We start from the raw sequence: 16990 nt of genomic DNA on the forward strand, positions 1-16990 counted from the left end.
GGCTTGAGCCTCACTAAATCTAGTCTTTGATTAGGACTTGTGAACTTAAGTCAATTTTGCTCGCTTGATTTTCCTTCATTTGTTAGAGGATAACTAAGTGAAAGCAATTTACATTTACCATCACAATTGATGATGATAATGAGGGTAGGACTTCTAATTCTCTTTCCTTGCTAAGAGCTTTCTTAGTTATTAGTTTATTTTCTTGCCATATTACTTTTTTGTTTCTTATTACAAAACCCAAAAATATACTTTTTCATAGCCAATAATAAACATACTTCCCTGCAATTCCTCGAGAGACAATCCGAGGTTTAAATACTTCGGTTAATTTTATTAGGTTTGCTTAAGTGACAAACAATTTAAACGTTGACCAAGGATAATTTGTTGGTTTAGAACTATACTTGCAACACAACATTTTTGTGAAATTCTTTACCGACATTTTTTCTCCATCAACATGCATAAGGGACCCATCAGTAATGTGAACAAAAGGAGCAATGGCAATGGTAGACAAAGAAGAGAAAATATGATGCGTAGGTGACATGTGATTAAAAGTTTAAAATAACGTTGATCAAGATACCATTTTGAATTACCTATAAAAGTGGATAGATTAGCCAACGTATTACCAAAAAAAAAAAGAGAAGTAGTTTAAGAATGGACTCAAACAAAAAAGATGAGCTAACAAAAGTTGGAGAAGTAGAGTTACTGGCAATAATAGCAGTCACATGCATAAACATGGAAGAGTTAGAACGAGAGTGATACTTCATTTGATCTGGTCGTGATGGGCGAGTATGACAAGTAGCAATCAAGTGGCCAAAAATCTTGCAGTAGTGACAGAATCAGTGGGGACAGTTTAGCGCAATATAACCATTCTACTTGCAAATATGATTTTTGACAAAGTAACTATCGGAGGGAAAATGTCCTAACAATTACAACACAACAAATGTTGGCCTTTATTTGAAAATTTTTTTATTTCTCCATAAACATACCACAAAATTTAAAAATAGCAAATTCAGAGTAAAAATAGTGAAAACAAAGGACAAAACAGAAAGAGATCACCAAAAAAATTTAGAAAGGGCACTATAGAAAATTGTCACATTAGCAGATTGGACAGATGCCACGTTAGTTGTATGGAAAGACATGTGGCAACACATGATTGTAAATTGAAACATGTCAACAAGGTTTACTCAGCCCTAAAATGACATCAGCATGCATAGGTCAAACAACGCGTCGGATCAGTGTGCGGGTTAAGAGCATGGATAAGATCAAGATCATTGATCATCAAGCTAATCTAATAGTAAAGATGCTGCGTACTCAAAACTGTTGATCTTCTAATGAAATCGGCAGTGGAAATCAAATCTGGAACAGTGACGGAACTAGGAAGAGCAAGAAGCTTCAGGTGGCGCGTGAGGGCATGCTTGGCGGCAGCTAACAGTGATCTTTGGCTCATTCAACTCAAAATGATGCAACACAGATGACAGTACCACAATAACGTTAATTGGCAACAGAAGCTTGATAAAGAGAACTGGAAAGTAGTAAATGTTAGGCGGTCTGTGGAGGTATGTGTGGTGGTGAACGACGGCAAAAGTTTGTCTGTTCAACTCAGAATGACAAATCGAAGCTACTGGAGTGGTTGGTAATGCAATATGACATCGGAAAGGTGTTCAAAAGAGAAGAAAAAGAACAAGGAAAGTGTTCCGAGGGTTACCTGAAATTGAAGGTCGATTTCGGAGGAGATCTGCTGTTGTGGTCGGAGCTGTTGTGTCCGACTTGCTGAACCTTGAGATGTTGCTGATCCTTGATCACCGGAGGATGGTGGTACCTGCAAGAGACTCCGATGCTTAAGTTAGCACGGGCTTTAAGCAGGTTTTTTGTGTAGAATCAGCGTATCAGTTATATCCGAGTGCTCCAATGTATTTATAGTAGTGGGGAGTGATCTTCCTTGAGATATGTTTGTTATCATATCTTATCTTTTTGTGGAGGAGATCTTTATCTTTTAGTCCACCGCCTTTTGGTGAGCGGGGGTCCTTTGCTTTAGGCCTGCTTTGGGCCTTATAGCGATTTGGCCGAGCTCTTTGTGAATCGGTCAGTAATGGACCAACCTTTCAAGAGGTCGGTCGTTCTGATCTTTTGTCCAACCCGGATCGCATAGCTCGACCCAAGGTATGAACAGTGCCCCTGCTTGAGCTTCGATCTTCCTTGTGAGGTCGTGCTTCTTAGCTTCGATCCCTTTGAAGAATTCGTGCTCAAGTATCTGTCTGGCTTGTTCCTTCATTACTTTGCAATCCTTGCAGAAGTTCTAGAGGTTTGGTACTTCCCAGTCCGACCTCTTTTGAATGGTAGTGTGGGTTTTCTACCCTTCCCTTTTGAATCACGCCTTGCTTTGAGTTTGTGTTGACAACCTTCTGCTTTGGCGAAGTTATCCTTGCGGCTTGATATCCGGGCTTTTGGTGATTCATCGGATAACTTTTTAGTGTTCCTTAGATAGAACCTTTTTAGTTTCTGTTCTGAGCTCGTGCTTTCTTTTGAGTGGAGTTGCATCCCTTTTAAGCACTTTTGAGCCTTAAGTTATTTTTCAACCTTTTTGGCTTTTTCTTTTCGTTGATTGTACCCGTGCCCCTCTGACGTCGACCCGTACGACCTTGTTATTCGGGCTTTTTAGTCATATTCCAACAACTTTTTAGGTAGTGTTCTTGATGAGGAACCTTTTCTTTATAGTTTGTTTGGAAGACTTTTTAGCGCCGTTTCGACTTGTGCTTTCGCTTTTTAAATAATGTCTTTTTTGCAAGACTTGTACCTTTCAGCGAAGCAGTTTTGGCCTTTGGTTTTTTAACCTTTCCTTGGCCTTTGGAAGGTGTCTTCGTCCATTTTCAGTGATCCTTTGGCCTTCTTAAGTTATTTTTAGTAGTCCATTTTTAGTCAGACCTCGTCAGGTCGCTTTTTATGGTCTACTTTTTATAACTTCTTGCATTAACTTGCTTCTATCGCTTTCACCTTGCCGACCTCCTTGTAATCGGGCAATGAATTTGATTTTCACCTTGCCGACCTCTTTGTAATCGGGCGATGAATTTTTGCGTTTTATGAGCTTAGATTAATGCGTCTTGGTAGGAAAATTTTTAGGGAATTGGCGACTTTTATTTGAATAATAAATGAAATAAAAACATAGATATAGGTATGTACATATGAGTGCTTACCCTTAGAGGTCGGGCAGTTTCTTAGATCTCGGCCTGGCGCTTCATTAAAAAACCTTTTCAGGAAAAAGAGTGTCCTTTGACCTAAGATCTTTACTTTTCTCTAGCTATAGTACCTTCTTAGGTTACAGGCATGTCATGACCTTGGTAGCTCTCGCCCTTCGAGATCAGACACCTTGTAGTAACATTTCCCCAGTACTTCTGCTACTCGGTATAGTCATTTCCAGTTAGCTGCTAGCTTCTCTTCTCCTGACCGACCTGCTCCGATATCATTTTGGATTAAAATGAGGTCATTAGTGGTGCAGCTTCGCTGGACTACCTTCCGATTATACCTCACTGCCATTCGACGCTTTAGGGCTTCCTCTCTAATCCGAACTCTTTCCCGAACTTCTGGAAGTAGGTCGAGCTCCTCCCTTTGAGCTTGGGGGTTGGTATCTTCATTGTAAAGGATCGTCCTAGGAGATCCTTCTTCTAACTCCACAGGAATCATTGCCTCCATTCCGTATGCAAGTCGGAATGGTGATTCTCTAGTGGTTGAATGTGGTGTTGTCCGATATGCCCATAGAACTTGTGGGAGCTCTTTTGCCCAAGCTCCTTTGGCGTCCTGTAATCTCTGTTTTAACCCGGCCAGTATGACTTTGTTGGCGGCTTTCGCCTGTCCATTGGATTGTGGGTGCTCTACAGAGGTGAACTGGTGCTTGATTTTTAAATCAGCTACAAGATTTCTAAAGCCTGTGTCGGGGAATTGAGTACCATTATCTATGGTGATGGAGCATGGGACCCCAAACCTTGCGACAATGTTTCTATATAGAAATTTCCGACTTCTTTGGGCGGTGGCATTAGCTAATGGCTCTGCTTCAATCTACTTTGTGAAGTAGTCTATGCCTACAATGAAAAACTTGACTTGTCCGGACCCATGGGAGAACGGTCCAAGGAGGTCGAGCTCCCACTTTGCGAATGGCCAGGGTGAAGAAACACAGATGAGCTCCTCAGGTGGAGCTATGTGGAAGTTGGCGTGCTTTTGGCATGGTGAAAATATTTTGACAAACTCTATTGCTTCCCTTTGCAAGGTCGGCCAGTAGAACCCAGCTCGAAGTACCTTTTTGGCAAGGGCTCGTGCCCCAAGGTGATTACTGCACATGCCACTGTGGACTTTTTCAAGGACTTCCCTTGTAGCGGAGGTCGGGACGCATTTTAGGAGAGGTGTAGAGATTCCTCTTTTATATAGGACGTGTTGTATTATGGTGTAGTACTGTGCTTCTCATACTAGCCTTTTTGCCTTCTTTTTGTCTGCGGGAAGTGTTTCTGACTTGAGGTAGTTGATTATGGGTGTCATCCATCCTTGATCCTGTCCTAATATGGCTAGGATATTTTGTTCCTCCAAGGTTGATGGACTTCAGAGTGTTTCTTGGATGAGACTTTTATTGTTGCCCCCTGGTTTGGTGCTAGCTAGTTTTGAGAGTGCATCAGCTCGGGCATTCTGTTCTCGGGGTATATGTCGGACCACATATCCCTTAAATTATCCGAGTTGTTCTTTGGTTTTGTCAAGGTATTTTTTCATAGTGGGATCCTTAGCTTCATAGCTCCCTTCTATTTGTGAAGTGACTACTTGGGAGTCGCTAAAGATGGTAAGCCTTTGAGCTCCCACTTCCCTAGCCAGCCTCAAACCAGCCAGTAGTGCTTCATAGTCAGCTTGATTATTTGAGGCAGAAAATTCAAACTTTAAGGAGATCTCGATTTGGGTTCCCTGATCACTTTCTAAAATGACGGCTGCGCCACTCCCGGTTTTGTTTGAGGAGCCATCTACATAAAGGCTCCACTTTGTGGGGGTACCTGGAGTGTCAGTATACTCTGCGATAAAGTCGGCCAGGTACTGGGATTTAATAGCTGTCCGAGCTTCATACTTAATGTCAAATTCGGACAACTCGACTGCCCATTGTAGTATTTTTCCAGCTAAGTCTGTTTTCTGTAAGATCCCCTTTATGGGTTGGTTGGTCCGTACTCTGATGGTGTGAGCTTGAAAGTATGGTCAGCGTCATTGGGAAGTGAGTATGAGGGTGTGGGCGAACTTTTCTATCTTTTGATAGTTTAATTCAGCCCCTTATAAAGCCTTACTGATGAAGTAGATTGGTTGTTGCCCACTTTCATCTTCTCTGACTAGTGCTGATGCTATTGCCCGACCTCCTACGGCGAGGTATAGTATGAGCTCTTCATCTTCCCGAGGTCGAGTAAGGACAGGTGGTTGCCCCAGAAATTTCTTGAAATCTTGGAAGGCTTGTTCACATTCTGGGGTCCACTCGAACCTCTTTCCCTTCCTTAATGTTTCATAGAAGGGGAGAGATCTTAAGGCTGATCCAGCTAGGAACCTAGACAGAGCCACTAGTCTTCCATTGAGTTGCTGGACCTCCTTGACACAGGTCAGACTTTTCATGCAAAGTATGGCCTGGCACTTATCTGGGTTTGCTTCGATTCCTCTTTGGGTGAGCATGAAGCCCAGGAATTTGCCAGGTTCTACTGCGAAGGTGCACTTTGCGGGGTTAAGTCGCATACCATGCTTTCTTATGGTGTTGAGCACTTTAGTGAGGTCTGATAATAACGATTCCTCACTTTATGTTTTTACCAGCATGTCGTCTACATAAACCTTCATTAGCTTTCCGATGTAGTCGGCGAAGACTTTGTTCATCAGTCTTTGGTAAGTAGCCCCTGCGTTCTTGAGTCCGAAGGGCATAACTATATAGCAATAGTTTTCTTTTGGAGTCAAGAATGATGTCTTCTCTTGGTCGGGTTGATACATTGGGATCTGGTTGTATCCCGAGTAAGCGTCCATAAAGGAGAGGTATTGATAGCCTGACGAAGCGTCAACTAGTGTGTCGATGTTCGGGAGTGGGTAGGGATCTTTTGGGCAGGCTTTGTTGAGGTTGGTGTAATCGGTGCACATCCGCCACTTCCCATTTGACTTTTTGACCAACACCACATTGGCTAGCATAATGGGTATTTTACCTCCCTTATGAACCCTACCTCCAACAAGGCCTGTACCTGCTCCTCTACAACTTGCGACTTTTTTGGGCCGAGCTTCCTACATTTTTGCTGTACTGGCTGAGACCTTGGATATACGGTTAACTTATGGTACATTAGTCCGGGATCCATACCAGGCATGTCGGCGGCCTTCCATGCAAAGAGGTCGGAGTTATCTTTTAGGAGCTTTATTAGCAGTTCCTTTAAGTCTTTTCTCAGATTTGCTCTTATACTTGTTTTGTCTGGAGCGTCTCTAATTTGAACTTCTTGAGTTTCACCTTCTGGCTGAGGGCGGAGTTCTTTGCGAGCTCGGATTCCCCCGAATTCTATAATATTGGTTTCTTTTCCTCTGGGGTCACCTTTGAGGTTCATACTTTCGTTGTAACAGCGTCGCGCTAGTGTTTGGTCTCCCTTTATGGTAGCGATTCCTTCTGGAGTGGGGAACTTCATGCATAGATGTGGAGTGGAGACACTACAAGAAAATGGAACATTTGTAACAAAAAATTTGTATCAAATTTAAAATTGTTACAAAAAAATAGTTTTTTGTAATAATAATTAGTGATTGTTACAAAAGAATAATGTTTTGTAACAATATTACAAATTGTTACAAAACATGATAATATTTTGTAACAACCTGTTTTATTTTGTTACAAATTATGTTAGTTTTTGTAACGAGATGGTGTTTTGTTACAAAAATTCAAAATATTTTGTAACAAATTTTTTTTGTTTCAAAAACTCCAATTGTTTTGTAACAAAAAATTAATTTGTCACAAAATTTAGTATTATTTGTAACAAGTTAATTATTTGTCATAAAATATAAGTATATTTTATAACAATTTTTTTTAAAATGTTAAACACTTTAAGAGTAAAAAAAATTGTGTATATAATTTTTTTAAAAGAATTTTATTTTGTTTCAAAAATTAAAATTTTTTACATACTATTTGTATTCATTAGCCACTGGCTATAACATCCAGTATTTTTGAAAATCTAAATATAAATAAATTGTGATTTTATTTTATTAAGTTTAAATTTTATAATTTTAGAAATTATTTTATTAAAATAATTAAATAGATTAGGAGATAATGAAGAGTTAAATAATTTAAACTAAATAATTGATATTTCGGGTTTAAACTGTACTTTATAAAGTATAATTAATATATTTATTTTATAATTTAAATTAAAAAAATATAACAACCCTAGTTTTTGGAAATCAAATAATTAGTTATTTGTGATTTTTGTTGATAATTTTATTTTAAAAAAATTATTTTACTAATGAAAATTAAATAGAATTTCATGATAATTAAAGTTTAAATTAATTAAAATTTTTATATAATTTTTATTAGATATTTGATATAATTGAAACTATAATTTTGATAATTGAAAAATAAGAAGAATTGTATAATTTAATTTAAATAAATTCCATTTTGAATGAATTATTTTATTAATTTGAACTCTTAAAAATTAATTTATTAAAAATGATTAGATTAATTTTTATAAATACTTTAAGTTTAAGTTAGTTAATATTTATGTACAATTTTTATTATAATTAGTTATTTTATAAATTGAAATTAAAATTTCGGTGATAGAAAAATAATGAAAAGTTATATCATTTAATTTGAATAATTAATATTTTGAGTTTAAACTATATTTTATAAAATGTGATTAATATGTTCATTTTATAATGTAAATTAGAAATAATTAATTGAACTTAGCAATATATTGATAAATAATGTTGTTAAATATTTTTAATGGAATATATTTGTTTTTCAAATTATTCTACCCTCCAATTTATCAAAATATCTATTCATATCTATCCATATTCTTTTATAAAATCCTAATTTCTAATCCTAAATTCCCAAAAAATCAGAAACCTAACCCTAAAACCCTTAACCCAGCCTCTGAAACACTCACCCGCACTCCCACCCCTATTTCATCCCCTTCAGCGTAACACTCACCCTTAATCCCTGATTCAGCGCCGCAACCCTCCTCACTATCACTCAGCCTCACAGCCCTTATCTCTCATGGAAAACACACACATACACACAACACAACTCACCCACACTCATTGACATAGAGAGGAGAAAGCTGGTCACGTCGCCGCTGCCATACATCACCGTCGCACCACCACACCACCGTCGTCACCGAGTTGGAAGAGAGGAAGTGTTGCAGCTGCCAAGTCCCCGGAGGGGAAAGTTCACGTGAAGAGAGAGTGCCCGCAGGGAAAGGGAGGCCGTTCGCATCCCGTCACACCCGTCGTCGTCCAAGGGGCGCCACTGACCCGTCGCTGCTGCCAGGGCTCGTCGCCATCACCGTCGCAGGCATGAAAGGGGGGAAACGAGCAGAACGCGAGGAAGAGGAGGAGTTCTCGTCACTGTTGTGTGCCCATTCATCGTCGCTGCTTCCAATCCCGTCGTTGATGCTACCGCCACTACGACCGTTGAAGCTCGCCGGAGAAGGAGCTATTGATAGAAGAAACTGCTGCTGCTCTTACTCTATACTACACTGTGCTACTCTGTTCAGCCTCTGCTTAAGGTTTTGTAGTTACCAGAGCCCTTTGCCACTAGGAACCAATATTGGAGCTGCCCAGAACCACTTTGGTTGCTGCCCAGGAAACAAAATGAGTCTTGGAACTGCTAACGGAGCTGCTGCGTTTGGCGATTTTCGTGAGTTTCGACACTCTGAGGTAGGGAATTTTATTTGAAATGAACCGTTTTTAGCTTATGAATGCCAATGAGGTTTAGTGAGTAAATACAAATAATTCATAAATATGATGAATTGATAGGAATAAGTTTGGTATGAGGTTGTGAAATTTGGATTAAGTTTGATGATCCTTTAGTGTTTTAATTAAATTATTGAATTCAGGTTATGGCTGTGAATGTCATTGGATTTTGCTGTTGTGAGTGTTTGAAGCTATAATTGATATTGTTTTCTCTGATTTTGATGGATCTGTTGAAAATTCTAATTTTATTATGCTGAATTGGTTGAGTTGTGGTTGTATTCTGATTATTGAGAATAAGTGCTTGTTGATTTTAGTTAGTTGATAAATCGAAATAGCTATGAAATTGACTTGTGACTGGTTAAAATTGGCTTTGGTGATTATTGAAGGATTGGGATTTAAGGGATTAAACTGTCTTGAGGACCTGATTTTCTGAAGTAGAATAGCAACTTTATGAGTATATAAATAGTTCTGTAATGGCTGGACTAATTTTCTGTGTCATGATTTATTGATTCTGATTATGGTTATGGAGTGTAACTACTATTGTTTCACATTTTTTTTGTTCTTGTTTTAATATTTCACATTTTTCTTAAGCCATTAATTTGTTATATGTTTTGTTTGCTTTTCTCAATGACCATAAACTTGTGTACAAGGCTGGATCTACTTTCTATGTTGGTTGTCATTGTTGTTTTTTCTTCTTCTATTTGTACTGAGATGTTGATTAGCACAAACCCTTGTTGGTTCTTTATTACAGGCCTCTTATGAGATTAGAAAACTTGGCTCCCTTTCTTTTTCCAGCTGAGTTAATGTTAGAAACCATTGAAAAAATAGGGAGTAGATTAGGTGATTTGGAGCAAGAAAATAAGCTGTTGCATTTGGTTTTCTAATATGTGAAATTGTAGTTCAAATTCTATCTATGTTTGAAATAATATCAATGGTGGTATCTAGTGGATGTGGATCAAGTTGAGTAGTGTAATTTTCCCCATTCATTGCATATATTGAACGTCTTTCTTTTATGTTGGGGTTTAGAATTAGGAGAATTGCAATCAGATGAAAATAAAGCTTCTACAGAGAAAAAAAAAATAAAAGAAGACTCAAAACACCTTCCCAGGTTATAGCCTTGGAGAAATTTTATAACAGTACGAGTTCCTTTAATTTTGTTTGTTTTTAATTGTCTGTGAATTTTAATGCATCTTTCTATTGACTAATTTAGTGATTTTTGAGGAATTGCTTTTTACCTTTGTTTCCAGAGCACAAATATCCCACGGAGGAAATGAAACAAGATCTTCCTGAGGAGTTAGGGTTGACTGAGAAGCAAATTTCTGGATGGTTTGGCCACAGAAGGTTAAAAGATAAACGGTTGTTGAAAGATGAAGCAATTGGTAATGGATGACAAGATCGTTCAACTGGTGTCATCCAGGACTGTGGTAGTGAACGGCAAGATTCATGCGGAAGCAGCAAAGATGGTGATTATCGTTATGTGGATCCGAAAGAGGTAGAAAGTCATGATAAATTCTTTGCTTGCTTTTCTGAGTTGTGAGTTTGTTAAATGTTTTGCTTGCTTTTCTAAGACTAGATTATAATTCATAGCTTGATATATTTTATAAATCTATTTTATTAGGCAATAGACTTTGACCCAAACTCCTTGTGAAATATTCTACCTAAAGCAGTCTCATCATTGGAATGGACAATCTCAAAGGGAAAAGGAAGAGTTTATGTGCATTGTACTGCTGGACTTGGGAGAGCACCAGGGGTGACAATAGCTTATTTGATCTGATTTTATGACATGAATGTGAGTTCTAAACTTCCACCTATCTTTGATTCAAGAAATGATTATCAAAATTGATATTGTTAAGTGTAATGTGATGGTTGCACTAATTTTCTTGCTAGATATGAGGTTTAGCTCATGTTATGGAAAAACAGTATTTTTAATCTGTATGACAGATTAGTTCACAGTTTCTTAAGAAGTCTTAATTATCAAGAAAAGAATGTGTTATCTTTCATGAATGCATTGCTAATTGCCTTGTATTTACTGCAAAATAAAAAAAAAGGCAAAATTAGCAATTCTTTATGAATGCATTGCTAATTGCTAATTGCTAATTGCTCTGAACCTTGCTTGATTTTCTGCCGCCGCCATTCTTTATGAATGCATTGCCAATTATTGATTGCTATGAACCTTGCTTGATTTTCTATAGCCGTTATTCTCTATTTCCAAACTTTCTCTGCATCACTATTGCTTCTGCAATAACAAAAACTCTGTTCAGGTACTTCTCTATGTTCTTATCTTGTGTTTTGACATAAACGTTATTATGGAACTTTATGAGTGTAAAAGCATAAAAAAAGTTAAGTATATTTGTTATGAAGATTTTGGTGAAAATTATGTTTTTTAATGATTGTTTGACAATTGATACTTAGGTAAATTTAATAAATTTGTTCACTAAGATGTGATTGAATTATGATTAGTTAGCCCAAGTTTATATATTGAATTATTAATTTTTGATAATTTGCATTTTTGATTGGCTAGTTTTGAACTCTGAGAATATATTCTTAAGGAATTAGTTAATTTTAACTTCTAAGTTCTAAATTTTTATTCGGATGAAGATAGTGTTATGTGTTATTTTTTAATTTTAGTTTTCATTGTTTATATTTGCAGGGTACAAAATTAATGCCAACATGCTAGACTTTATATTGACTGAAATATGCTAAAAGAGCCAAGAATTATAAATTTGATATGATACAATTTTATGTTAGAAAAAAGTTGTATTTAGTTGAATTTGTAGAAATTATTTTATTGTAAAAGAATCTTAATGACATGTAAGATATTTTAATTATCTATATTATTATATATCATATAAATGTTGAGTTAGTGGGATTAGAAAATTAATTGATATCAATTATTTAATTAAATGTTTTAAAATCAACTTTCTATTTTTGTAACTAAGAATAAAAAATGTTACAAAAGTAAGTAGTATTTTGTAACAAAATATTATGACACAAAAATCTAAATTGTTACGAAAAATATTTTAAAGGTAAAAAAGTGTTACCACTTTCGTAACAAATTTTGGTTTTTGTATTAAAAAAAATTGTTACAAAATATTACTTTGAATTGTAACAGTTTCATTTTTTGTTACAAAAACTTTTTGTAACGGGACATACTGCAACGGTCCCTTTTTTGTTATAAATTCTTTTGTTTCAAAATTCTGATTTTTTGTAACAATTTTTTTTGTTACAAATATTGCTTTTTCTTGTAGTGAGACCACGGTGGCGAGCTGGTTTAGCGTTGTCCGACCTATTAAAGCGTTGTAGGCTGAGCTCACGCCAACTACAATGTAGTCTATGCTCAACATCCTAGACCGAATTCCTTTTCCAAAGGTTGTGTGTAATGAGATGTAGCCTAATGGTTGAATTGGAGCGTCTCCTAGCCCGAATAAGCTATTTGGATATGCTCTGAGCTCCTTTTCTTGTAAACCAAGCTTGTCGAAGGCAGTTTTGAACAGTATATCCGCAGAGCTTCCCTGGTCGATTAATGTTTGGTAGAAGTTGGCGTTGGCAAGTATTATGGTAATGACCATGGGGTCATCGTGCCCTGAGATGATGCCCATGGCGTCTTCTTGGGTGAAAGTAATAGTGGGGTGGTCGGGTGACCGGTCCCTTTCGACATGATATACCTCTTTAAGGTGTCTTTTGTGAGACGATTTAGAGATCCCTCCTCCTGCGAATCCACCGTTTATCATTTGAACATGCCTCTCGGGGGTGTGAGGGGGACGTTCAGCTCGTCTGACCTCTTTGTCCCTTCTTCTTTTCCTCGGTTTGTCTGTTTTGTTGGCCCGGAACCTGTCTAGTCTTCCTTCTCGGGCTAGTTTCTCAATGACATTCTTTAGGTCATAGCATTCGTTGGTGGGGTGCCCGTAGACTTGGTGGTATTTGCAGTACTCTGTTTGACTTCCTCCTTTTTTATGCTTAATCGGGTGAGGGGGCGGGATCTTCTCAGTGTTGCATATCTCTCTATAAACATTCACAAGGGACACCCTGAAGGGAGTGTAGTTGTGGTATTTTCTAGGTTTTTTAGTAGGCTGGTCTTCTTTTTTTCTGGACTCTTTATCCTTGTCTCGAGGCAGTGATGCAGGCAGAAATTAGCCGATTAAGAAATCAATATATTAAATACATTGCGAGTACAGTTCTTAACTAGGAAAAGTCCGCTTATCAATTTAGAAAGGTTGTCCCAATTTAGAATAAAAATACTAGGAGTATGAATCCCAGGTCGTCTCCTAACGAGTTGACAAAAGAGTGCCAATTTATTAATTAGGAGTTTTCTGAGAAATTTTAAAAGTTGAATAATAGAAAAATAAAGGATTGTGAATTAAAGCAATGTAAATTAAAAGAGATTTATATATTTAGAATAAAAAGCCTTGACTGGGGGAGTGATTAATTGGAAGTTCTATCCTTGTTGGATTTTCTCAAGTGTAGTATCAAGAGGTTGTTATTCACTTAGTTAACCTTTACTAAATAAAGGAAAGTCAAGTGATTGAGCTAACTCTTATTTGCAAATCCTAATCCTCTCCCTTGGGAAGGACTAGCGTTAGTAAATAGAGAATTAGCCAACAACTTCCAATTTAACTAATCACTTGAGCATTCCAACTCAAGGGTCTCCTTTTAATCAACCCCCAAGTCAAGTTGGGAGTCTACTCTGTCAACATGAATACCATCTTCGTGGTCTTATAAGAGAAGTAAAAAGGGAACATCGTAATTAAAATCAATTGGAAGCAATTAAACAAATAATAAAATTTAAATGGAAAAACACTTGCATTAATAAATTCTAAAAACAATCCAATTGTAATTTTGAACAAAGATTAAGGATATGAAAGAGTAAGGGAATAAGAAAACAAACTAGAATAGCAACTTCAAAAGGGGGTAATGACTCTTCTTAACATCCAAAGCAAAAGCATAAAACTAGAAATCTATGAATGTAAAGGAAAACCTAGAGGAAAAGTAATTTCTCTCCAAAATTCAAAAACTAAACTAAAAACTATGCTAATGAGAATGTGTGTTGAGTCTCTGCTCGTCCCCTGGCTCTAGTCTGTGTTTCTGGGTCGGAAACTGGGTCCAAAGTCGGCCCAAAATCGCCTCAGCGTTTTCTGCAATTTCTACAGATCGCGCATGTCACGCGTACGCGTCAGTCACGCGTGCACGTCGTTTGGCGATTTTCCTTGTCACACGTATGCGTCAGGCATGCGCACGCATCGTTGTGCAAACTCCGATTCACGCGCACACGTGAACCTTGCGTGCGCGTCACTCCTCGCTGATCGTCTCCTTTATTTCTTTTGCTCCTTCCATTTTTGCAAGCTTCCTCTCCATCCTCTAAGCCATTCCTACCCTATAAAGCCTGAAAACACTGAACACACATATCATGGCATCGAATGGTATAAAAAGGGATTAAAATACACAAATTAAAGGCTTAGGAAGTAAGTTTTTAACCATAGAACAAAACTAGGAAGGAATTTGTAAAACCATGCAATTTGTATGAATAAGTGTGCAAAGACTTGATGAAAGCACTCAATTGAGCACAAGATAAACCATAAAATAGTGGTTTATTAAACTCCCCACACTTAAACATTAGCATGTCCTCATGCTAAGCTCAAGGAGATCAAAAGAATAAATAGGGAAAAGTAAGACTCATGAAATACAACCTATATATGAATGCAACTATATGCTAAGATGATTCTGTCTACTTGGTTGAAAGTAAATAAGTTCTTCAAGACAAACATAAATCAGATATCACTAATTAAAATCATACAGTAAAGACAAGTAGACTTGTAAGAAGACAGCTCATGAAAGCAGGGAACATAGAATCAAGCATTGAACCCTCACTGATAGTGTATATGCACTCTAATCACTCACGTGTATAGGGTAATTCACTCTAGTCTTCGCTAGTCATGCTTTCTAAACTTTGTTCTTCACCTAACCCATCAACAAATATTTAATGTACCAATGCAAACATCATGAGGTCTTTTCAAGGTTGTAATGGGGCTAAGGTAAGGGTGAGGATATATGTATGGCTAAGTGAGCTATAAATTGAATCCTTGACTAACCTAAGTTCTCACGTAAACACACACACACACTCTATATACCTCTAAAATTATGCCTAGCTACCCAAAATTCCCACTTTTGCATCACATACTCATGTATCAACTTTTCTTTAATTTCTATCACATATGCATTGATCTTTCATTAACTTAACATTGGGGTAATTTTGTCTCCTTATTTATTTATTTATTTAATTGAATATTTTTGGGTTTCTTTAAATTAAAAATATAAAAGTAAACATAACATATCAATACACATGGATTTTTTTTTTAATTTTTCTAGTCTCACATGAGTAGGTACGCAAATTCCTAATATTTTATCAAAGTAGAAACATAACACATTCCCTATTAACGCATGTTCCCACAGTTTCCCCACACTTAGTTGATACACAATCTCTATCTTAAGCTAACCAAAGATTCAATTGGGGTAATTAATTATTTTTCTGCTTAAGGCTAGTGATGTGGTAAAATATAGAACAAATAGGGATTAAAAGGTTCAAGGTGGCTAACAAAGGTAATTGAAAGGGTAGGCTATTTGGGATAAGTGAGCTAATAACAAATGATGGCCTCAATCATATGCATGCATATAAATACACTAAACATTGGACATATAGAGTAGAACAAACTATAGATTACAATTATAGAGAAGAAATCACACAAGAATAAAATGTTATGGTTAAATAGTGTAACCATGTAATTAAGCTCAAATCTCACAGGTTGTGTTTTCTTAACTACAATTCATGTTCCAATTTATAGTCTTCAAACAAGTTTAACACACATTTTTCAATTTAAATTAGTGAAATATTATAAAATGGGGTCTTGAAAAGAAGTTTATTACTTTAACCAAGCAAACATACATGCAAACAATTATTATCATGTAATCTATTCTATCTAACAAAAGAAAAAACTAAAATATTGGTGTTAAGAGAGAGATATTACCTCCGGAAGTCAGGTACTGACCGACCTCCCCACACTTAAAGCTTGGCACCGTCCTCGGTATCATCAGTTAGGAACAAAGGGGGGCTGGTAACAGCATCTCCATAGTCGGGGTTGTCATGGCTCCCGGTGCTGGTAGGTGAGGTGGAGTCTGGAGTGTTTGGTTCTTCTTCAGGAGGGTGGTTGCCAACAATCAGCTCCTTGAGGTATGTAAATTGGCGCTTATTACGACGCTCCATTCGCTTTGCCTGCCGGTCAAGCCGGTCCAATCTCTGAAGTATTTCGAATTTGCATGTTCTTAGTTCTTTCTTGATCTTTAAAAAAATTCTAAGTTTGGTGTCTTCTTTGTGTTTTCCTTTAAATTTTCAAAAATTTATGTTTGATTTTCTAAAAATTTTAAGTTTGGTGTCTTCTTTGTGTTTTCCTCTAATTTTTCGAAAATTTGTGTTTGATTTTCTAAAAATTTTAAGTTTGGTGTTTTTGTGCTTTTATTTACTTAAACATTTTTTAAAAATTTGTTCTTGGTGTTCATCTTGATCTTCAAAGTGTTCTTGGTGTTCATCTTGACATTCAAAGTTTTCTTGTTTGTTCTCTGTGTTTTGATCTAAAATTTCTAAGTTTAGTGTCATTTTGTTGCTTTTCTCTTTCCGCATTAAAATTCAAAAATAAAAAAATATCCTTTTCTTATTTTACTCATAAATTTCGAAATTTTGCATTAATTTAGTCAAAGATTTTCAAAATCATATCTTTTTTTTAGTCAAGTCAAAATTCTAATTTCAAAAATTGATCTTTTCAAATCTTTTTCAAAAATCAAATCTTTTTAATTTCTTCAATCATATCTTTTCAATCATATCTTTTTTTTAATTGCAATCATATCTTCTCAATCATATCTTTTTCAAAATAATTTTCAAATCATATTTTTTTTTTAATTGCAATCATATCTTCTAAATCATATCTTTTTCAAAATAATTTTCAATCATATCTTTTTTATTACTAATTTCAAAATCTTTTTAATTAATTAATTAATTTAGTTTTCAATTTGCTTTTATTTTATT

At 36.3% G+C, this 16990-nt stretch overlaps 1 long non-coding RNA gene across 2 annotated transcripts; it reads left to right on the top strand.

Annotated features, from left to right (window-relative positions):
- Window positions 1-8053: 8053 nt before the first annotated feature.
- LOC112722469 (uncharacterized) lies at window positions 8054-13098 on the top strand. 2 transcript variants are annotated; one of them, XR_011867688.1, is made up of 4 exons: window positions 8054-8883; window positions 10167-10411; window positions 10538-10708; window positions 12168-13098. It is a non-coding gene; the product is annotated as an uncharacterized lncRNA (long non-coding RNA). The 2 variants fall into 2 exon arrangements; XR_003162708.2 differs by lacking the exon at window positions 12168-13098 and adding an exon at window positions 11570-11782.
- Window positions 13099-16990: the final 3892 nt, after the last annotated feature.

Source organism: Arachis hypogaea, chromosome 11, assembly GCF_003086295.3.
Source record: "Arachis hypogaea cultivar Tifrunner chromosome 11, arahy.Tifrunner.gnm2.J5K5, whole genome shotgun sequence".
Classification (NCBI taxonomy): domain Eukaryota; kingdom Viridiplantae; phylum Streptophyta; class Magnoliopsida; order Fabales; family Fabaceae; genus Arachis; species Arachis hypogaea.